A 23,379-nucleotide genomic window follows, 5' to 3' on the forward strand; every position below is an offset into this window, starting at 1 on the left:
AGACTGCGGTTGTCAAGGCAACAGCTTGGCGCCAAGGCAGGGAGTTGACGTCAACGGAGTCCGTGTTAGGGGCCCCGAAGCAGGGTCTGGAAAAGGGGGATGGGATGTGGGTGTGAAGGGATGCAGCCCCCCCAAAAGAAATCGAGGTGAAAAAGAAATACCTACTAATGATGCCCCAATGCAAAATCTGAGAAGATAAAGGGGGAAAAAGGACAAGCATATATTTGTCTAAAAACGGGAAAAAAGGGGAAAAAAGCCGTGAAAAATCGAGGCAAAAACATATACGTTGAGGTCTAACCACGAACGATAAAGGTGGAAGAAAGGAGTTTTCTGCCTGCAACACCCAAGCACTAAGCTAATTTCCTTAATAAACGAAGAGATATTGGAAATCATCAAGGGACAGACAAAGGCAAACCAAAAAAAAAGGGGGCAAAAGAGACCGCAAGTCACAGGACAATACAAATGGCTGGAAGAATCATGACTTGACTCGGCATAGCGAAACGCCAACCTGAGATACCGGGTGAAGGCGGTTTAGGGCAGTGCGCTGAATCGCATGCTGTCACCACCGTTGCACGAATCCACTGCGTAGACTAGCAAGAAATTGCGAGGGGAGTGAGTGCGTAGATTACCAAGCCTGCTTCTGATAGAAGAAATTCCGTCACCAGGAGAAATAACGGGGTGTCGCTGCCATAAAGGACCAAGATCGCAATAGATTCAAGGAAATAAAACGCGTTGCTGAAGTTTGTAGAAACGGAACGGTAAGTGTGGTTTTCTCTTTTTTCCTCTCATTTGTTTCTTTGTTAAAAATAAATAGAAATGTGGGCGAAGATTCTGGAACGATGTGCAAGAAAATTTTTACTGGTTACCTCTAGGAAAAGGAATGGGGGAGGGGAGGCAGATTACAGAAAGATGATTTTGGCTTTATTCTCCGTGCCCATGAATTTCCTTGGCAGATAAATGATATTTCTTCCCTGGCAGTAAAATCAATGAATTATTAAAAGTTTGTTAATGTACTATTGATGGAACCATTTCACTGCCGAGGAATTTAAGTAAAGGAAATACGTACAGGTGTGTGAAAGACTAATTTTTGGGGTATTTACGAAGAGTCCTTTCTTATGACTAAAAATGTACTTTGCAGAACAGAATTAAATTCCAGTAAATCCACACAATTGTATTTTTGTGTGGCCGCTAAAATTTCAGGTTATATATTTTTATTAGGCACATAAAATGCAGTATTTTCATTTTAGAGGGAGAGGAAAAAAAAACATGCAAGACCGTGGTCCGTAGATTAAAAACAGTTTTACCTAAGAGTATACAGCAAATCTGATACCTCAGATTCAATTTTATATTCAATTTTATATTTGTACTTAAAGAGTTATTCATGGTTGCTTGCTAGATAGAGACGTGGGGGGGGGTTATGGATAGGGTACGCAGTTTTATTTTATTTTATTTTTTATTTTTATTTATTTATTTATTTATTTTTGCGGGGGTGGGGGTGGTGGTGGTGGTGTAGGTGGTGGTGTACGTAGTTTTAAATCCCCGAACCTTAGAAAGGTTTTCTCATCTCACAGAGCCACATACGCATAACATATGAATGAAAATACTGTCTGTCCTTCCTATGCAAGCGCATGCAGTGAAGGTGAATGCCACACTATGCTTAGGTCTTTGAATCTGACTATTCATTCTGCTCACCAGGAGAGCTGTTAAACTATGTCCATGCTCAGGACTCCACAGAGCTTGGTTTGGGAGACCCCCAGGGAATCCTAATGTCTTGTTAAAGTTTTTTTGGGTGGGGGTGTATTCTAACATATTCAAAGGATTCCATCCCCTCTATTTGAAAAACCAGTTTATCTCTGGGTCATGGGTCATCAGTTCTCTGAGAATTCAGTACGCTGTAAGAGCTTCCTTCCACAGAGATAGGACCCCTTTCCTCAGTATTCCCCAAGCTCACTATCTCTCCATACTGTTGTCAATCTCTTTCACCAACTCCACAGCCTCACTACATGCCTTTGGCTAACATACGTGCCATGAAGACTTCCTTTTGACGTCCCTGAAATTGCATGACAATTTTACCAATTCTCTTCATGCTTAATCATTCAACAGCTGAAATGGAACAGTAACAACAACCCTCGCTATTGTGTCTTATTTGGGGCAACACTGCATGGTCCTCTGTATCCATATCTGTGGCCTATTCCCCTATACAGCCCACTTTTCCTTTACGCAACCTCCAAATGCTGAATGTTCTCTCCTCAGAACATGGCCACCATTCTTACACAATCTTTCCCTAGGTAGCCACCTATTTCCTAACCTAATCACAAGGTTTAAATGCCTAGTCATACACCATTAGATTCCCAATTTTAATACTACGCCACAAAACTCTCCACACAGTCCCAATCCCATATATTCATCAATCTACATGAAAGCCAGATACTTCATTCATGTATTTAACAGGCAACTCAAAAGCACTTAAAAAAACAAACAAACAAAAAGCAAAAAGCAAAAAACAAAAAACAAAACAAAACAAAAAAACATGTTAGGGGCCAGGGATTGATGTAGTTCATTTGACACAGTGCTTGCCTAGCGTGCATGAGACATTGAATTCAACCTCCAATATCAAACGCCATATTTGTTTTTCTTTTTTCCTCAGCTCTAAAAACAGGGTCAGTTGTTGTAGGCAAAAATCTCAAAATCTTTTATTTCTTATTTCAGGATATCCCACTGACTATATCCAAAACACACCCTAAATTTGTCCCATAGAATCCCACCTAGTTTTCCTTCTAAGTTTCTTTTATTCCAAACTCTTCCTTCTGACACTCCCCACATGGCACTGGATTGATTTTGGAAGGCCCATAGAATGACCTTTCAAAGCAAACGAAAGGTCCTTCCTTTCCCCCAAGTTCGAGTTACCTTCTGACCCCATATTAACCACCGCCAACAAAATGCAAAGAGCCGTGGTACCTTTGGGTCTTGAATCAGTGTCAGACATTGGTACTATAAAATCCAGTGATCTTTTCCTTAGGAGTCCTGGTTTAAGGAAAACTGCCCTTAAGAAAATTAATAGAGATTCTAATAAGGATTAGGTTTTAGACATTTTTTGACTTTTGTATTTTTGTATTTCTACTGGTAGGGATGTCTCACACACACACTTTACGTTTCTATATCAGGAAGACACTCATGTGTCTGGTCTGTTCCATTGGCCCATTTGTCTTCCTCTGTGTATTAACACACCATATTCATTAATACCAATTTATGGTGCCTTGACTTGAAGGGGCCGCTCCACTCTTTGGTTTTTTAAATGCTCCTGAATGTTCCTCACCTTGTTGCTTCCAAATGAATTTTCAAATGGGCTTGTTGAGTTTGATGAAATAGCCTCCTGAGATTTGTATTCATGTTTTATTAAGGCTGGAGAGTAATTTAGATAAGGCAGCAAATGTCATGCTATCAAATGCCTTCATCTCTGACCACGGTCTGTGCTGTTGTTTTTTCAGATCCTACAGATATGAACAAGATAATGTAATAGGTATTTTTTTTTCCTTTAAAGGTCCTATTTGCCTTCAGGAGGTGTTTTCTTATTCATTATTGTGGGTCATTTCTACTTGGTTATTTTGTAAAAAATAATTTCAGATTTATAAAAATTGTCAAGATAATACAAAGATTCCTATTGCAATTTTCCCTGGATGAGAACATCGTAACAGAACATTGGCACAGGACACTGTCAAAAAGAAATCAATGCTAGCAGAAAACTTGAGAACACAGAGAATACAGACTGCGTTTGGATTTTATTCATGTCTCCATTAATGTCTGTATCACAAACAAGACTCCAACACGACACACACACACACACACACACACACCCCACACATACAAACACACACACATACACACACCACGCACACATACAAATACACACATACATACACACACCACACATACATACAAACACACACATACATACACACACCACACACACATACAAACACACACACATACACACACCACACATACATACAAATACACACATACATACACACACCACACATACATACAAACACACACATACATACACACACCACACACACATACAAACACACACACATACACACACCACACACACATACAAATACACACATACACACACCACACACACACACAACACACACACATACAAACACACATATACATACACACACCACAATACATACAAACACACACACATACACATACACACACATACACACACACACACACACACAGGACCCCACAATACCACACACACACATACACACACACACAAACAAACAAACAAAAACAAAAAAACAGGACCTCACAATACCACACACACACACACACAGGACCGCACAATACTCACCCCCCCACACACAAAACAAAAAAACAAAAAAAACCCAAAAAACAAAAAACCCAAAAAACAGGACCTCACAATACCACACACACACACACACAGGACCTCACAATACCACACACACACACACACACACACACACAGGACCTCACAATACCACACACACACACACACACACACACACACAGGACCTCACAATACCACACACACACACACACAGGACCCCACAATAACACACACACACACACAGGACCCCACAATAACACACACACACACACAGGACCCCACAATAACACACACACACACACACACACACACACAAACAGGATCCCAAACACCCACCCATCTACGCACACACACAAACACACAAACAGGACCCAACACTATAAACACACACACACACACAAACACACACACACACACACACACACACTTACATTTAGGCCCTCAGAGTTTCTTAGCATTCCTTATTTTCCATAAACTTGGATGTTTTGGGGTACGTACAAAGGGAATATTGTATAGAACATTTCTCAATTTGGGTTTATATGACGTTTTTCTAATGAGCTGACCTGGGTTATAAATTTTTAAGGGAATATTGGCCGCTGCTGGCTGTGTTGGTGTGTGAGCCTGTGAACTGGCTGGCAGGTTTTCTGTTGTTGTTGTTGTTGTTGTTATCTGATTATCTTTCTATAGATTTCTCAAGGGTTTTTAAAATGCTAACATCTTCACTAATCACTGGCTTTTTTTGTTTGTTTGTTTGAAACTTTTATTAGCAATTGTATCTCTGTGGTGAGACAGAATAACTTTGATCCCAGGCTTGAGAGAAAGCACAATCCTATCTTTGCCATCGAGTACAAATGGCCACTGTGGACATTTTGGCAGAGCCTCTTTATTGGAGGTTATAAAGATCTTAGCTTTAAAAAAAAATATACCATTCATGAGTTTAATTTTACGGCTTTTCTGTATTTGTTGTGATTTGATGATTTCCTATCTACTAAAGATGTGAATCACAGCCGTTTCTGAGGTTAAAATGTGTTTACATTCCTAAGCCCTACTTAACCGTGCCTATGACGGTCTGGTTTATACACACGTGCAGCTGGATATCATTTTTGTGTCTCAGTTCACACTTTTTTTATTATTATTATACTGTCCTTGTCTGGCTTTGGTATCAAAGTTATACAAGCCTTATAAAATACTTCAGATTACAGTTTATAATCTCTTTTCCAATGAGATTATGTTTCTTATTGATACAGTTCTTGGGTTTTTTTTTTTTTTTTCTTCACATCTTTGTTTTTTCTAAAAGTGGCTTTTAATTCTGCCGACTGCATTCTTTCTTCGTCATTTAATTTGCTCTTGATTTCTTCCCTAGTTATTTGAGCCCCCTTTCCTAGCTTCTTGAGTTGCATATTTATCTCATTTATTTTTATTCTCTCTTAATTTTTAACATATGCATCGAAGGCTATAAATTCTCCTCCAAGTGCCACTTGAACCGGATCCCACATACCTCATCGTGGTTCAGATCTGCACTCTGTTTCCATTAGTGGCGTAAAGGAATGCGTTTACGATTCTGAATTCTGCGTAAAAAAGAAATGTCTTTTGAATGTAGATTTCTGAAAAGCCAGTGCATTGCAGTCAAATAGAGCTAGTCTGTGCCATTTGTCATTTCCCATGGCTGCCTTCCTGTAGTTGAAGGTATGGTTGATTCGGATTGTTTGAGGGTTTAGACAAGAAACAGCAATTCTCTAATTGCTAGGCATTCATTCCTATTTATGTTCATAAGACCAAGCTTCTTAACTGTGCTTACATCTCCACTAAATTTTTTGTTCTTTTCTGTCTGCATTATCTATCCATTCTAAATAGTTCCAGTTATAAACCGATACACTAGGTTTTTTTGCTTTAAGTATTTCAAAGTCACATTGTTAGGTGTGAACAAGTCCAGAGTCCTTCCCTTAAGTGACACAAGGAAGCGGATCTGTTTCACCTGCAATCATTGGCGTATTATTCCATACACCTTTTCTTTTCCATTTTCTCCTTTCCAGCTTTTCTGTTGAGTTGGTTGAATTTTCCTTACTAGCCTTTAATTCCTTTGTTTATTCCATTCTTCCATTCAATTTCTGTTAATTCTTTAAATTCTTAACTTATACACAAACATTAAAAAAAAAAAAAAAAAAGCTCAGTATACTGAAGTAAGGATTCTGGCACACCTTAGCAATGCACTGAATTTCTCATTTTTACCTTAACTGTTGTGAAATCTTTTTGTTTGTTCGGTCGGTCAATCAGGTTTGGCTTTTTGCTTTGTTTTGAGCCAGGGTCTCACTGTGTAGCTTTGGATGTACTGGAACTCACTTATATAGACCAGGCTGGCTTTGAACACACATCAATCTGCCTCTCTCTACCTCCTGAGCACTGGGATTAAAAGCATGCACCACAGCACCCAGTTAGTTACATATTTTAACGCCCAGCCACTCCCAAATCCATATTCTAGTGGACAACATTAGTCATATAGACTGACATATTGCCGAGCCATCCATTCTCAAGTCTCCCTCCTTCCCTCCAGGTTCATTTCCCCCATTGCAACACCTTTAACAGACGTTTTTGAGTAACAGCATAGCCAGGTAAGGGGTTTAAATATGCTGCTTCTGTGTTTTCTCTTTGTCCTGACAATATTATTGCTTTGTCATCTAACACCAAAGACGAGACCTTCCCGTCAGGCATAGTGTCTCTAAGGATGCAGGTTTTCCTCCGCAGCCTTTAGAATAGGAATAGGTTTGGAATATCAGTGATTAGTAGGGGGGTGGGTGGGGGGTAGGGGTCTTTCTTCTACTCTGTAGAATTCTTAGCCAATATGTACTTAATTAAACAGCCCTTTACTGCCATTTTGTTGCCTTTTAAAATTCTAGGTTTCTAGATTTAGGGTATTTTTTTTTTAAATTTGTGTGGGTATCTGGCCTGCATGTATGTATTTGCATCATATGAGGAAGCCAGAAAAAGACGTTATATTCTCCCTCAAACTGGAGTTACATATGATTGTGAGCCTCCATGTGGCTCTGCCGAAACAAGTGCCCTTAACCTCTGGGCCATCTTTCTAGCCCCTATTTTCAACATTGTTGAAAAGATACAGTATCCATAAAATGTTCATCTATGAGATATATAAAACATTCTACTAAGTAACTTCAAAACTGAAAAAAAAATGTATCCATTGTCATTAAATATCTCTATCATTAACATATCTTAAATATTATAAAATGTCTCTATCACTCCAAATTTACACTAACATAGACTTTAGCTCTGAGTATGAATCCACAAATTCATGGGATCACATCAGCCAACCGGATTTCCTTTTGGGCTGGGGAGACAGCTCAGCTGGCAGAGCGATTGCACTGCAAATGTGAAGACTTGAGTTTGATCCCCAGCAGCTACATAATAAAAGCTGGTCACAGGACCCAGTAGAATCCCAGTGCTGGGGAGACAGACAGAACAATCCCTTGGGCTTTGCTGCCAGCAAGTGTAGCCTATTTGTTGAGCTTCGGTGAGAGGCCTTGTCTCAAAATATAAACCGGAGAGTGATTGAGGGAGACAACAATGACCCCCTAATCTCCACCTCCACACACGTACCCGTGGACGTGTGTACAAGCAGACACACACACGCACACAGTGTTGTCCTCATTGCTTACAGCAGTTGTTGCTTCCAAGTGTACAGTGACATTTGCCTGAGGCAGTAGGACCTGTGACATCGGAACAGTCCGAAGGCTCCAGCAGATGAGAATCCAGCTGTCTGCTATCAAGTCTGGCACTGAAGAGATTTGCAGAGATGTAGAGTGATGCTACCAGGTAAGCTTTTGTTCCAGAGAGCCTTTTTCACGCCAATGTTAACTTGTGATGGGTTCATTACTATTATTTTAAATTAGCAGTTGTGCATTCAACATGGTTCATCGATGCCTTGTCTTTTAAGGTAGGTAAGCACTGGTAGGTAACAATTGCATATGTTTATGTCATGCGGTGGTATGCTTTGATATATACATATGAACTTCCATATTGTTTTCTACAATGGTTATATTTATTTACATCTCTCTAACAAGACTTCTCTTCTCTCCACACCCATGCCCATTCATTGGTTTCATAACAGCCATTCTAGAAGGTATGAGGTAACATCTCCTCGTGGCTTTAGCTTGCCTTTCTCCCATGATTATTAACACTGAGCATGCTTTCACGTACCTGATGGCGTCTTCAGATAAATGTCTGGTAGAGTGCTTCGTCACTGTCATTTTAAAGTTTCCTGGGAGAGGGAAAGGAATGGACTATTATTGAACTATGAAGAGAAACTGAAGTCACAGAATTTGCAGGACAATGGATGGATTTGGAGAATACAAAGCTAGTGACCAAAACTCAGGGAAAAACAAAACACCTTGGTTTCCATATGCAGACCCCAGCCTATAATGTATAAATATGTGTGTGTGTGTGTGTGTGTGTGTGTGTGTGTGTGTATAACATACATTAATTTTGTGTGTGTATATATATATACATACACACACATACACATATACAGATAGAAGTGTGATTATACTATTTTAAGAAAGGAGACCACGAACGGGTTATAGCTGGTGATGAGGAAGGGCAAAAGGCAGATAAAGGACATTTGATTCATGAAGAAGGCTCTAAAGATAATGTTTTTCTAGTTTTTAATCTGTCATAGTTTGTGTGTGTGTGTGTGTGTGTGTGTGTGTGTGTGCGTGTGCGTGCGCGCACGCACTCAGTACATAAATACGTAAGTGACAGTGACGATGTAAAAATGTAAAGCTGCAGGGCTTCATTGGCTGCAGGGCTTCATTGTGGTCTTCCTAACTGTATAGAAGCTCACTGGGATGGGTAGAGTTCGGGACTTGGCTCACGTTTGAGTGTCTCCCTTAAACATGCTGTGTGATGTCTTTGTCACTGAGTTAATTACAATAAAGTGATTTGATTTGATTTAAAAAAAATTGTTTTTGTTACTGCTATTGACTTCCTTATGCGTTTAGGATACTAACTCCTTATCAGACACATGGCTTACGTGTATTTTCTCTTATTTTATACGTGGTCTTTACACTGTATATTTCTCTGTTGTGTGGAAGCTCCAAATTGATTTGCTAACCACCCCCCCCCTTTTTTGTTTGTGAGTTAGGTATCAAACATTTTTTTCTAAATTGCCCAAAAGACAAGTCTTATTTGGAATTTAAATCTTTTTTAGTTAATTTCTGCCTGTAATTTTTTGTACTTGTACAATTTTTTTCATTAAGATTTCAATGACTATATTGAGTCTTTAGGCCACATTGCATAATGCTGATGTTTAAATAATCATTCTCAGATCTATGAATATGAGAAAATTTCCATTTGTTTATATTCTCAGCTTTCTTTTTATCAGTGTCTTCCAGTGTTCATTGCATACATCTTTTACCTGCTTTAATTTATTCCTAAATACTCTTTAAAAATGGTATCATAAATGGAACTGTCTTCCTTGGGTTTTTTTGTTTGTTTTTTTTTTTTTTTTTGTTTTTTTTGTTTTTTTTTTAGTGTGTGTGTGCATGCACACTCAATTTCAAGAATACCTTGGTACATAAAGGTCAGAGGACAACTTTTGGGAGTTGGTTCTCTCCTTCCACAATATGGAGTCCACAAGATTGAACTAAGGTTGTAGATGGGCTTGGCTCAGTGGGTCAAGGTGCTTGCTGCCATCTTGTTGGCTGAGCTTTCTTGATTTCTTTTGTAGATAGTCTATTGTTGATGTATAAGGTCCTGATTTCTCTATTTTGATTTTGTACCCTACAAGTTTACTGAATTAATCTATTAATTCTGGCAGGCTATTTTTATGTTATCTTTAGAGTTTTCTGTATGTAGAATCTTGTTAACCACAAACAGATCATCTTACTTTTTATATGCTAATTTCTATGCCTTTTATTTTTCCTGATGTAGTTGTTCTGGGTAGGAACATCAGGATCAAATTGACAAGAATGCATTTTTCTCTTGCCGGGCATGAGAGGAACACACCTTTAATCCCAACACATGGGGAGGCAGAGGCAGGAGGATCTCTGTGAGTTCGAGGCCAGCCTGGTCTATATTGTGAGCTCCAGGACAGCCAAAACTACTAGAGAGACCTTGTCTTTAAAAACTAATTATCGTGATTCTTAGAGGGAAAACTTTATGTATTTTGTTTTACCCTTATTGTGCTACGGTGGGTTTGCCAAAACGGCCTTTGTTCTGCTAAGGTATGTGTCTTCTACACTTCCTGCCTGGGTTTTTATTCAGAAAGGATGTTGAACTCGGCTAAATACTCTTTCTCCATCTACAGAACTGTGAGCTGTGAGTTGATCCTCTTTGATTGAAGTAGTATGCCACAGAGCTGACTTGTGACTGTTAAGCCACCCTGCCCTCCCCTTGAGCATGGTACATGATCTTTTAATGAGCTAAATTTAATTTGTTGGTATTTTTGTAGAAGATTTTGGCCCCTGCATTCATCAGGAATAGTGACTTTTATTTTCTTGTAGTATCCTGGCCTGGAGTTGGAGTCAGCATAATGCTGGCCTTGGGAAATGGATATGCAAGCATTCCCTTCTCTGCAGTATCTTTGAATTCCTTTGAGCTATGTGAATGTTGCTTCTTCCTTGAAGAGTTGGTTGGATTTACAACTGAAGCCTTCATGTCCTATGCTTTTCTCTTGGGGGGCATTCAATCTCCTTAAAATTATTTAGTTAGATATTCTAGTTCTTTTTTTAAGATTCAGTTTAATAATATGTGAGTGTGTATGTATGCTTGTACAGCACATGTGAACATGAATGCCATGTCCAAGGAGGCCAGGAAAGGGTGATGGAGATGGAGTTACAGACAACAGTGAGCTGCCTCCCATAGTTGCTTAGGTCCTTTAGACAAGCAGCAACCACTGAGCGACAGCTCTCCAGCACCAACATTTTAACTTCTACACAAAACTACATAAATAAAAAAACTAAAGAAAAAAATTCTCAAATGTGGTGAAGCATGCTCAAAATCCCAGCAACTGGGAGATAGAGGTAGAAGATTCAGAAATTCATGGTCATCCTTAGCTACATAGTGAGTTTGAGTCCAGCTTGGGCAACATGAGACCCTGTCTCAAAGGGGAAAAAAATTAAATTAAAAAAGAAGATATCTGTTATTTAGCCTCATGCTCATGGGGCTGATTGGGAGTGATGGCTTCCTGCCCAGATTCCCTAGAGAGCATCATAGTACTATTGCTACCCTGGGAAAAAGATCAAAATTCAAAATACAATTTCCAATGAATGCAAATTCCACTCCCTCAATCCCAGAGTCAGAAACAAAATGTAAGTCAAGCCACTGTGAGTCAGGAACCACGGATATCAGTAGGCAGAGTCCACATAAGGAGAAGTGGAGCTGCTGGCCTCCAGTTAATATTTGGGTGCCTACTACTGACAAGGGCAAAAGCCAGGCCATGGGCATGCCTCCTTGTGAATGGAATTCAAAGGGTTCCCACGTGAATTCATTTATTTAATTAACTATGTCTTTAGAGTTTTAGTCTCAAACTTGGAAGACACGTCCAGTAGGTAAGCCGACAAATGAGCTTGTACAGATGCTAAAGGCTTAGAAGGAAGAGGAGGAGGGGGGAGGAGGGCGAGAAGACAACGCAAGTGAGGGATGGGAGGCTGCTGTATCGGACACAGAGTAGCCAGAAAAAGCTCCTTGAGGAAGGGAAGCTAAGACTAAATTTTAAGAAGAGCCAGGTGTGGGAAGAGCAAGAACATTCCAGATGGATAAAATTACGCTGTACAAAACCATAAATGCTAGAAAAAAATAAATAAAAGAAAGAAGGAAGGAAAGGAAAGCAGGCAGGCAGACAAACCACCAGAATGTCTGAAGGACGATGTGGGGCATAAAATGGGACTGGTGAGATTGTACGAGGACGGCCGAATGAATAACACAAAGACTTTACGTTTAATTCCAAATAAAAAGAGCTGGGGAGATGGCTCGGTAGTTTAAGCATTTGCTACTTAAGCATGGAAACCAGAGTTCGGATCCTCGGGACTAACATAAATGCTGGGTGTGTAGGCAGCATACCTGTAATTCCAGCCCCAGGGGAAAAACAGGGACAGGGGTCATCGAAGTAAGCTGACTATTGAGACTAGCCACGTCAGAGAGCTCTGGGTTTGCTTAATAAATAACATGCAAGAGTGATGGAGGATGACTATAGATATCAGCCGAAGGCCTCCACATGTGCACATGCAAACACACACATACATACATGCACACACGGGCACATGTACTCCCCACACATATCCTTACACATGCAAACACACACACACACACACACACACACACACACACACACACACACACACGAATATGGAAAAATAAAAATGTAAAGAAAAAAAAGAGCAAAGGCTATGAAAAATGTAATCCTAAAATCCTAAATATGGTAAGGGGTGTCTGAATACTTTTAAATAAAGCCTGACACCATCCATTTTAAGATGATTCTGGCTGTTTTGTCTCCACAGAGCTAGGAGACCAGACATAGGAAAGAGAGGGGGAGGAAAGGCCAGCCACGAGGCAGTTGCTTAGACAGAGAACAACAGACTCTGAGCACAGTTAACAGCAGAGACGGAGAAGCAGACAGTTTCAAGACTTTCTTTGAAGACTATATAAATAAATCTTGCTAATGATTTGTATATGTGTGGCAAAGAGAAGAGGCATCAGACATTAGCCCTGTGATTGCGTCTGGGGAGATTGGGTTGACAGGAGTTTTATTTAGTGGATATCTGAGATGCAGGACTCAGGCGAGGCATGAGAGGAAGAGGTCTCTGGGATATGTAACCGCTGAGTTGCTTATTCTAAAGTAAGTGCAGACGTTAAGTGGGAACTCTGGAGGTCTCCGCTGGCGGAGCTCTGGAACTCCTCAGGACTAGCTGGCTCCTTGCTTGAGTAGTCAGATTACAATAAACACTAATTTACAAAACAAATAAACAAGTTCTTGGGACTGTGTGTGTGTGTGTGTGTGTGTGTGTGTGTGTGTGTGTGTGTTTGGTTGATATATAAATTCCTATGCAGATCCAAATCGCACCCCTTCAGTGATGAAAATCCAACCAAACTTTCTTCTTTCTTTTTTCTTTTTCTTCTTCTTCTTTTTTTTTGTTTTTTGATTTTCAAGACAGGGTTTCTCTGTGTAGCCCTGGCTATCCTGGATCTCACTCTGTAGCCCAGACTGGCTTCAGACTCACAGAGATCCACCTACCTCTGCCTCCCAAGTGCTGGGATTAGTGTGCACCACCTTTGCCCAGCCCAACCAAGCTTTCTTAAAGAAAAATTTAAATTTCTTTTTTTTTTTTTTTTTACCTACTCAAGGAGTTACACAATCTAAAGCTAAACATTCATGTTAAAGGTAACCAACTTTTCCACAAACACTGCTGCTAAGTCCAAATATTAATAGACTACTTCCTGGGGCTCAGCAAGATGGCTATCGAGGCAAAGGCACTTAGAGCCAAGCCTGATGACCTCAGTTCCACCCTGTGACCCTCGTGGTGGAGAGAGAGAACTGATTCCTGCAAGCTCTCCTCTGACCTTCACATGCGTGCACTCATGCAGGCTCGCATGCATGCATGCATGCATGCATGTGTGCACACACACACACACACACACACACACACACACACACACACACAAAACCACATAGAAGGATCATGATATAGCAGCTAAAGAATTATTAATAGAAAGGAATTAGACCCGTTCAGGGCCCTGTCAGCCATTTACAACTCGAGAGTTCTGAGAGCCACAACTGCTGGTACACTACAGCACTGGAGTCCCACTGACATCCTGAACACTGTCACCATTCCTAGTCACACTCACATGTCAGTGCTCTGGGACATGGCAAGAACCAGGAGTGTGGCTTCTGCAACCACAGTTTTAGCTTGTTGGGGCCAAAGAGAAAATGCATTCCTGCTTGGCTGCACCATAGCACAGAGCTCAAGAGAATAGGGAAATGACCACAGGAGACCAAAGTTAAACCCAAGGCCTCAGCAGAGGCTCCCCAGGTCCCACCTGGTAGAAGGAGAGAACCAACTCCCACACCTTGTCCTCTGACCTCTACCCATGTGCCCCTCCCGCAGTAAATAAAGGAATGCAAAAGCAAGTAAAACATCAATCAGAAAGTATAAATATAGGTTTGAAAATTTTGATTTGAGAGTCTCTGCCTCAGTTCATAAAAGGGACTGTAATTGAGAAAGAAATCCAATGTCACCCTTAGGCCTCCACATGTTTAAAACACACATATCAAACATGTATCCACATACCAAAGGAGAGGGTGGGATCCCCTGGTGCTGGAGTTACAGGCAGTTATAAGCCGCCTGGGTGTTGAATGGTAGCAACCAAACTCTGGTCCCCTGCAAGAGCAACAAACGCTCCGAACTGCTGAGCTATCTTTCCCTACAGTTAGGCACTTGGACCTATAGTAATAGGGGAACACTGCTCAATGAGGAACCCAGCAAATGGCTTTTAATCTTAAATGGATCTTCCTGAGTGAATGCCCTGGAGGATAGTAAAAATAATAGCTATCCCATTAAAATTTTACAGCGTGTAAGCCCCCCCCCCATCAGACTCTTTACACAAGTTGTATTTAATTACTGTAACGACCCTCTGAGATAACTGCCCTTTCCAGCCAGCTTTCCGCACAAGAGAGGTGAGCCTTAAAAGGTTAGTGTCTCTTATTCTTGGGTCCCCCCCCCCTCCAGGTTACAAGTTAGCAAGGATGGTAGGTCTCAGAATCAAACCCAAATCTGCCAGATGTCTGAACTCTTCAATAACCACTGGGTACATTTCTAGGCTATTAAATTTGAAAGCCATAATGAAATGTTATCATTCTGGAAAGGTAGATACTAAGAACTTGGCAATGTCAAAGGAGTGCTTTCATCAAAATGTGCTCCAAGCCCTTGTCATTTTATAGACAACTTTCTTCACCCTTCCGAGGAATAATTCTCATGCATTATACATTTTAACAGCAGCAAAAGAAGAGAGAGACATCTTAACAACGCAGCATGGGCATTTTCAACCCCAGGTATACCTTATTTGAAGTAATGAAGCTAATATGGACAGCTGATGAGTGCCAAGAAAACCTCTGCGGACTTAATAGCTGCTAGCTTATCAAATCCCCATGACACCTGTCTACAGTAGCAGCTACTATCAGCAAATCCTATTTTATGGAGGGGGACTGGTATAGAGAGGTTGGAGTAATGGGTTCAAAGTCACATGGACCCATTAAGTAACTGACCACCATTAAAACCCAGGTTGTAGGGCTGGAGGCATGGCACAGTGGTTAAGAGCATTGGCTGCTCTTCAGGAAGACTTGGGTTCAAGTCCCAGCACTCCCACAGCAGCTCAAAACCACCTGCCCCCTGTACTCAGTGTGCCTGCCTGCACACACAAACACACTTTTAAAATAGTTCTTTAAAAAAACGAAGGCACTGTATGTGCCACAAAGTCTGAAAATTTGCTATTTTGGTTTTCACAGAAAGAGTTGGCTGACCCTGTTCTTAGGATTAAATTTTAAAAACCCTTATTTAAATGGCGGGGGAGTATTCAAAAACACACCCTCCCCCCCCACACCCCCAGAGGGAAGTAAAGTCATGACTCGAAATGGTGACTTTGGAAGGAGCAGAAACTTCCTTCCAACTTTCAAGGAACAGATAATTCATCCGTTCCACAAAGCGTGCCAAGGCCTGGAAACCAGTGGGGTTCTTCCCAGTTCATTTTAATTAACTGGTTCACAGAGGTTTACAATCCCCAAGTGATTTTAATTGGAAGGAACTCAGCACAATGACAAAAACAACAGCCGACAGTTGTGCGCCGGTCTGTCTGCTGCCAGGTACTGTGCTTACACACAGACTTCGAGCTAATCCCCTGGGCGGTCAGGGAAGGCAGCATGCCATTGTTACCTGTTTTTGTACCCGAATCCTGGGCCTCAAAGGGTTAAGATAATTGCCCAACAACCCCATCCGTTAGAAAGACTAACCCATCTCTACCCCTGCAGACTATGTATGCTCTGAACACTATAGCATTTGATTATAATCAAATAAATCTGCATATATCAAGCAAATGCCTCATTTCCAGAGTTGAACAACCTTTGTTGAAAATATATTAAATGCCAAAATTATCAAAATGATCTTGGAGGAAGGAGGAATAAATTCCCATCAACTGCAAGTGAACAAATAATTTTGTGTTATAAATTGACCTGGATCATTAAAAAGGGGGGGGGGGCGCTGCGGGTTGCCAGCAATATTTAATACCACCATTTTTTTTTCTCCCCAAACACAGGATCCCAGATAGAGCTGTGGATCTGTTGGTAAAATGTTTGCCTAACACTGCATACAACCACATATAGTAAGTAGTGCAAGCCCGTGACCCCAGCACAGCAAAGCTACAGAAAGTTAAGGATCATTCTTGCCTACATAGGAAGTTGGGAGGCCACCCTGGACTAGAGACCTTCTTTCTCTAGATAGGGTAGATGAGATGGCTCTGTGAGTAACAGCACTTGCTGCCAAGCCTAGTGACCTGAGTTTGATCCCAGGGTCCCCACACACTGGAAGAAACCAACCCTTGGAATTTGTTCTTCGACCTCTGTTCACACACTGTGGCAGCCATGTACCCACAGACATGCACACACAAAAATGAAATAAATTTTTAAAAGATTCCCATCGAAGAAGAGAGATAATGAGCTCACACATAAAAACATCACACGTCTAGATTAAGAACCACTTAAACACTTGCTCCACCCCCCCCCCCCCGCCCCTGAACTTCATCTATCTCGGGGGACTTTTATGCAGTTAGAATAGCCACTCTGAAGCCGTGGAACCTCGGTTAGGGTCTTATCCTCTGCTTCATGTCTGTTTTGAGACAAGATCTCGCTATGTAGCCATCACTGGCCTGGAACTCTCTGTATAGAGCAAGCTGTCTTCAAACTCAGAGAGCCTACTGCCTTTGCCTGCTGAGTGTTGGGATAAAAGGCATTTCTCATCACACCCAGTTTGGTAGGTTTTTGTTGTTGTTGTTTTGTTTTGTTTTTTGTTAATTTGAGAGTTCATAAAGAGTTAGATGGATGGATGAGTAGATAGATAAAATTAAGAATCCCTGTGGGAAATGGAGAGCTAATGTTTCAGCCAGATGGACTCCATCTATGCACTAACTTTCCCTTCAGTGACTCATTTAGTCCAGAAACTGGTGTTCCCTGTAAACTATGGTACGAGAGACACATGGCTAGACCTGGATCCGAAGCCAACCAGGTAGAGGACCAAGTTGGCACTCCTCAACAGTCCTTTTATCAGTAAATTAGAAAATGACAAGCATGTTTAATCGAGGGTGAAGAGAAATTGGTCAAGGAAGCCAAACTTAAGGTTGGGGGTGGAGTGGTCAGACTTCTTTCTCGACACACTCAATAGTAACTCACCTCAACTTGCAGCAGGAGTGTCTGAACTTTTAAAACACTTAAAGGTGATCCCGTACTCCTGGTAAATGGGCTGATTGCTTAAAAGAAGTGATGGCAAGTTGTGACCATTCCTTTTTTTTTTTTTTTTTTTTTTTTTTTTTTATGAGATGTTGGGAATGGAAAACCCAAAGAAAGACAGATGGGCGCTTCCCTGGAACTGGGAGCCACAAGCCACACAAAGAGGCTGATGGGAAGGGTTTTTTTGTGAGCCCCACTCCACCCCACCCCGGGTGAGGGGTGGATGGGAGGATTCTGAAAGTTAATGCTGGTGATGGCCCACAGCTGATCCGGAAACAGATCTGCAGCAAGGAACTACCACTCCATAAATTTCCTTAAAACACCAACACTGGGTTGTATGCTAGGTGCAGTTTTGACTTCCGTGAATCGAATTTCAATAAAGCGACTTAAAGGTCAGGTACCTTGGCAAAGGATTCTTAGACCCCTGGCTAAGCCTCTTACAGGTTTTCTCCCCCTCTGGCCCATGCTAATTAGGAACACCAAGTTCGGTGAACATATCAGCTGTGTGTGGGTAGGGGAGGGTCAGGCTTTTACTGTTCATTTTGGTTCTAGGATCTTTTAACCCTTAGGGAATCTGGGCTGTGCAGTCATCAAGTGAATCCTTGACTCGAAGTGGGCTGCCAAGGGCAGCCCCCTAGACATCTACCTGTGTGGAGGCCTATGTGCTCCTCCTGTCCCAGGCACTCTGTGTGTTCTGGCCCCATGTTTCCCATCTGTTTCCAAGTCAGGCTCCCAGGGTTTGCACATGGGGGCTATAGGTTACTCACTGACTCTTTTAAGAGGGTGGGCAATGGAAGAGTGACCTCTATGTATTGTACCCAAGGATCTGAGGTTCTTTGAGATGAACATTTGTGCACATTCCTTTTACACTACCACCTGCAATCTTTTCAAAGTAACTTGCCCGTTTAGAGTTACCTTAATCATAGTTCCAATAGGTTTCATTATGTTGGAGAGGAAAAAGGCATATCTATGATTTTTATGGTTCTGAAGGAGGGAGCCAACATGGGTTCCATGAAGTATTTATTTCATCTGCAATGGTAATTGGCAGGGAATAGGTGTTCTGTAACCTGTTTCTCTTTCTTTCTTTCTTTCTTTCTTTCTTTCTTTCTTTCTTTCTTTCTTTCTTTCTTTCTCTCTCTCTCTCTCTCCCTCCCTTCCTTTCTTCCTTCCTTCCTTCCTTTCCTCCCTCCCTCCCTCTCTTTCTCCCTCCCTTCCTTCCTTCCTCCCTTCCTCTCTCCCTCCCTCCCTCCCTTCCTCCCTCCCTCCCTCCCTCCCTCCCTTCCTTCCTTCCTTCCTTCCTTCCTTCCTTCCTTCCTTCCTTTCTTTTTAGACAAAAATCTGATGTTGTCCAGGCTAGCCTCAAACTAGCTATGATAGCCAAGATGATTTTGAATCTCTGATCATCTTGCCCCCCACCCCCTAAGCCCCAGGAATCCAATTCAGGATTTCATTCACACTAGAGGTGCACTCTGTCAACTGAACTGCATTCCTAACCCACTCAATAACTCTTTTCCCAGTGCCTGACTTCTCACTGAAAGAGTACAGTGTCCAGAGCTACTGCTAGGTGAATGGCCTAATAGAGGAGTTGATAAAACCGATGTTGCCTTTGCTACAAAGCAGCCCAGTGTGAGAGCTAGTGCTTCCAGATTTAGCAAGTGAAAAAAGAAACACAGAATAACCCAGCTAAATTTGAATTTCAGATAAACAATTTAAAAACACACGCAAGAATGTCCAACTTGGATATACTGGCTGGCCTGTATTTTGTCTGGCACCCTAAAGCAACTGTTAAGTCTGAGGGGGAAGACGGCTTTTCTCCTTTTAGAAAAAGAAGAACTGGAGGAGGAAAGAAAATGTACTGGGATGGAATTTATAAATAAGCACCTCGGAACAATTACACAGTCAAAGGAGATCAGGAGACTGTGCCCAAACAGACTGCAACTTACAAAGCTGTGCTGTGTGATACTTTTATCATCTTTTTAAAAAATAAATTTAAAATTGTGTGTGTGTGTGTGTGTGTGTGTGTGTGTGTGTGTGTGAGAGAGAGAGAGAGAGAGAGAGAGAGAGAGAGAGAGAGAGAGAGAGAGAGAGAGAAAGTGAGTGAAGGTGTCCCTCCCTCAGAGCCCAGAGAGAGCTATCTGATCAGTCTGGAGTTAAAGGTAGTTTTGAACTGTCCAATGTGAGTGCTTGGGATCCAAGCAGGGTCCTCTGCAAGAGCAGTAAGCGCTCCTAACCTCTGAAACCACCTCTGCAGCCCTTCTTTATGTCACCTTCATTGAGAGCTCCTATCCAGTAGCATGGTTAATTTTTGGTCTCACCTCCTCATGAAACATTGAATGTTCATTAAGTTTATTGAGACCTGATGGTATGCTGGTCAGATTTCTCCACACCCCCTCCCCACAGCCTGCCTGGAGAGCTGGAAAATTTCAATCTCGGCCCATTCCTCAGCCTTCCTTCCCCACTCCAGCTGCAGTTTCCATGGTAATAGGATGAACCTGACTCTTGAGAGGGGCTAAACCAGAACAATTGGAGTCAACCTAAGTTAGTGGGGGAAGGGAGCATTCTGCAGAGCCCTAATTAACTCACTGTTAGCTTATGCAAGACTTTTGTTGATCTCTGCAGAACTACCGAAAGTTGGTTCTGTGACTCTTTGCAGACCCCATCAAGTCACAGATTCTCATTTCAAAAGCTCCTACCAACAACCACAGTGGCGTTGACTTCATGCATACTTACGATTTATCCATCCATTTAGTCTATCATTCCACAGATGAGGATTAGGGAGTAGGGTTTTGTGTGTTAGGCAGTGCTGGGTCCACAGGATGCAATTGTTATTAAAACAGATGTGGTATCTACTCTCTTATTTCTTGTGGTACAAAGGGAGCTATTATACATGGAACATATACTAGGGTCTGGGGGATGTAGAAATGAATTAAAATAAAGGCAAACACTGTATTGCATAGAAATGAGCCTGTTGGGATTGGGGTGAGATCAATATCAAATGAATAATAAAAACACTCACATACACTGAGCAATGTTTGCAATGTCAGAGATGGTTTTAGGCAAGGAGACTGTACCAGTGAGCAAAATATATTTACCATCTGTTCTCATAGAATTTACTGTCAATGGGGAAAAAGAGAAAAATACATAAATGACCTGGGATCTAAAACAATATTTTAACTTCAAACTGGCTTCAATAAAAAGGAAAATTTATTGACTGAAGTAAATGAAAATTCCAGACATATAGTTGGGGTCATTAATAGTCATAAATATAATCTAGCAAGATGGCTGGGTAAGTAAAAAGCCCTGCCTATGTAGGTCTGATGACCCGCACTCAATCTCAGAATGCATTTTTAAAACTGGGGAGGGTAGATGGTGATATGCATCTATAATTCTAGCACTCCTTTGGCAAGATGAGGAGCAGAAATAAGAGAACCTCCTGGAAGCTTGCTGGACATTTAATGTTCGGCATGCAGCATGTTAGAAAAAACAAAACAGTCTGCCTCAAAGACGAGATGGAAGGAAAAAACCCAACTGTCAAGATTGTCCTCTGATCTCTACAGAAACGCTGGGCACAGGACCACACTCACACATGTACCCTGTACCCCCTCATACACACACACAATTTCTGCAATTTTCTGCCCAGTGCTCTTATGTTTCATATAACAGAGGTCATCCTTCCCATGAAGGAACTGGTTAAAATTCTTAAGCCATGCCCATTATGACTGGCTCCGAGACCCTGTCTCAAAAACAAAAACAACCCGTGGCCTGTGGGCCATACAAAAACCATTTTGACCAACGGGTCATCATTGGCCAATTCCTTGCCCCATCAGGAACATAGATAAAATGGTCAACATAACACTTTGTTATGAGCTGTTCTTGCCTTTCTGGTTAACCATCCCATTTACAAAGTATATATCCTTTCCCAGATAGAGGGATGAATGGGTGGGTAGATAAGTGTGGTTCCCAGCATTATGAATACTCAGTGTGAGTCAAAGTCTCATCTCTCTTAGTCTTTGCTTTCTGGACCCCTCCTTGCCCCCTCCCTCTCAGCTAGATCACCAGTCTGGACAATTCATATTCTTCAGAATTTGTCGTTTGGACAAGACTAGGGGAGGAAATTGAGAAATAGTGAATTAATCAAGGTCACATCTTTGTCGACGAATCTTAGACAAGTTCTTCAGGTTTTGTAAGGTTTTATTTTTATTTCTTTATGTCTGTTACCAGGGATTGAACCTAGGATCTTATACATGCTGGTCAAGCACTCGACCACTGAGCTACCTCCCACAGTGATTTTATGAATTGAAAGTCATCCTCTTAATTAGGTGGAAAAAAAAAAAAACCTTAGTGTTGAGGTCATCAAAACTCTGTGCTGGGTTTGTTTTCCATATTGGATCCCTGGCAGATCAGCGGCTCCTTTATGGCTTACAGACTTGCCTTGAATCCCAATCACACCCTTTTGATCTCCCCAGTATTCTATCCACTTGTTCCTGGGGGCTCCACATGGGTGAATCTGATGTCTTGTCTTCTGGTAAAAACAAAATCCATCTCCTTACTCCTCCCCTTAAAACAAATAGACAAGCTGGTGCGGGTGAGATAGCCCAATGGATACAGGCACCTCTGAACCTCTTACCTCAGCTTCCACAAAAGCTGGGATCACAGGTCAGTGTCACACACTGACTTCAGTGTTTCTGATGCCCTTCCTGCCCTTGTGTGCGTGCCAGCCAAAGGTTGACATCAGAAGTCTTGTTCAGTGGCTCTCCACCTTATGTTCTGAGACAGGGTCTCTCACTGAATCTGGATTTCACTCATTCAGTCTGGCCAGCTGGCCAGTGAGCCTCAGGGATCTTTGCCTCCAGCACTGGGATAACAGGTCCTTGTCACCATGCTGACTTTTTTTTTACGTCACTGTTGGAGATTCGCTCAGGTCCTCAGGTCAAGCAAGCACTCTACTGGCTGAGCCATCTCCCCAGGCACTTCCTCTGACTTTTGAATCATTTTCAGTTCTCATGGAGCCCCACAAAGGGTAAAAACCCCAGCTCTAAATGTCTTTCCTGCCAGAGAGGGGACACACTCTACCAGAGCTGGTGTCCATCAGACCGTGACTCTGCTCCTGCAGAGGACTTAATATCCTCATATTCTTAACTATGGGTCATCGTAGGGATGTTGTCTCTGCTACACCTGGTGTGTCCCATCAACCACCGGCCTCCCTCATGCTGTCTCCTAAAATAATTCTTTTCTCATACCCCACCTCACTGTTTCTAATTCGGTGAAGGCCACTACAACCTCAGCTTGAATTCCTGCCCTGTGCCCTATCCTCCAGCATTTGTACCCTTGATCCATTCCCTGTGACTTTTCTGAAATGAAAATTCATGGTAGATCCTGCAGATAGGTCTCTGGGGCGTTTTTTTTTTAGCAGGAAGCCCAGTTTGTCACAACACCTCAGGAGAGACCAGAAGGCCTTTCAAGCACATGACATTTGACTTAAAAATGCTGCTCCCTGAATGCAACTGGAAGCTAC

General features: G+C 41.8%; 1 long non-coding RNA gene across 8 annotated transcripts in view; it reads left to right on the plus strand.

Moving 5' to 3' along the window:
* Positions 1-19: 19 nt before the first annotated feature.
* Positions 20-23,379, plus strand: part of LOC118597696 — a 223,240-nt gene continuing 199,880 nt past the window's right edge. For 2 of the 8 annotated variants that reach the window (XR_004946886.1, XR_004946884.1), the window contains exons 1-3: positions 20-758; positions 6,918-6,975; positions 8,054-8,191. This is a non-coding gene — a long non-coding RNA (uncharacterized LOC118597696). Of the gene's footprint in view, positions 759-6,917; positions 6,976-8,036; positions 8,192-23,379 lie in introns of all 8 variants that reach the window. The other 6 variants (XR_004946893.1, XR_004946894.1, XR_004946888.1 and 3 more) reach the window with 5 other exon arrangements.

Source organism: Onychomys torridus, chromosome 1 (genome assembly GCF_903995425.1).
Source record: "Onychomys torridus chromosome 1, mOncTor1.1, whole genome shotgun sequence".
In the NCBI taxonomy this organism is placed as follows: Eukaryota; Metazoa; Chordata; class Mammalia; order Rodentia; family Cricetidae; genus Onychomys; species Onychomys torridus.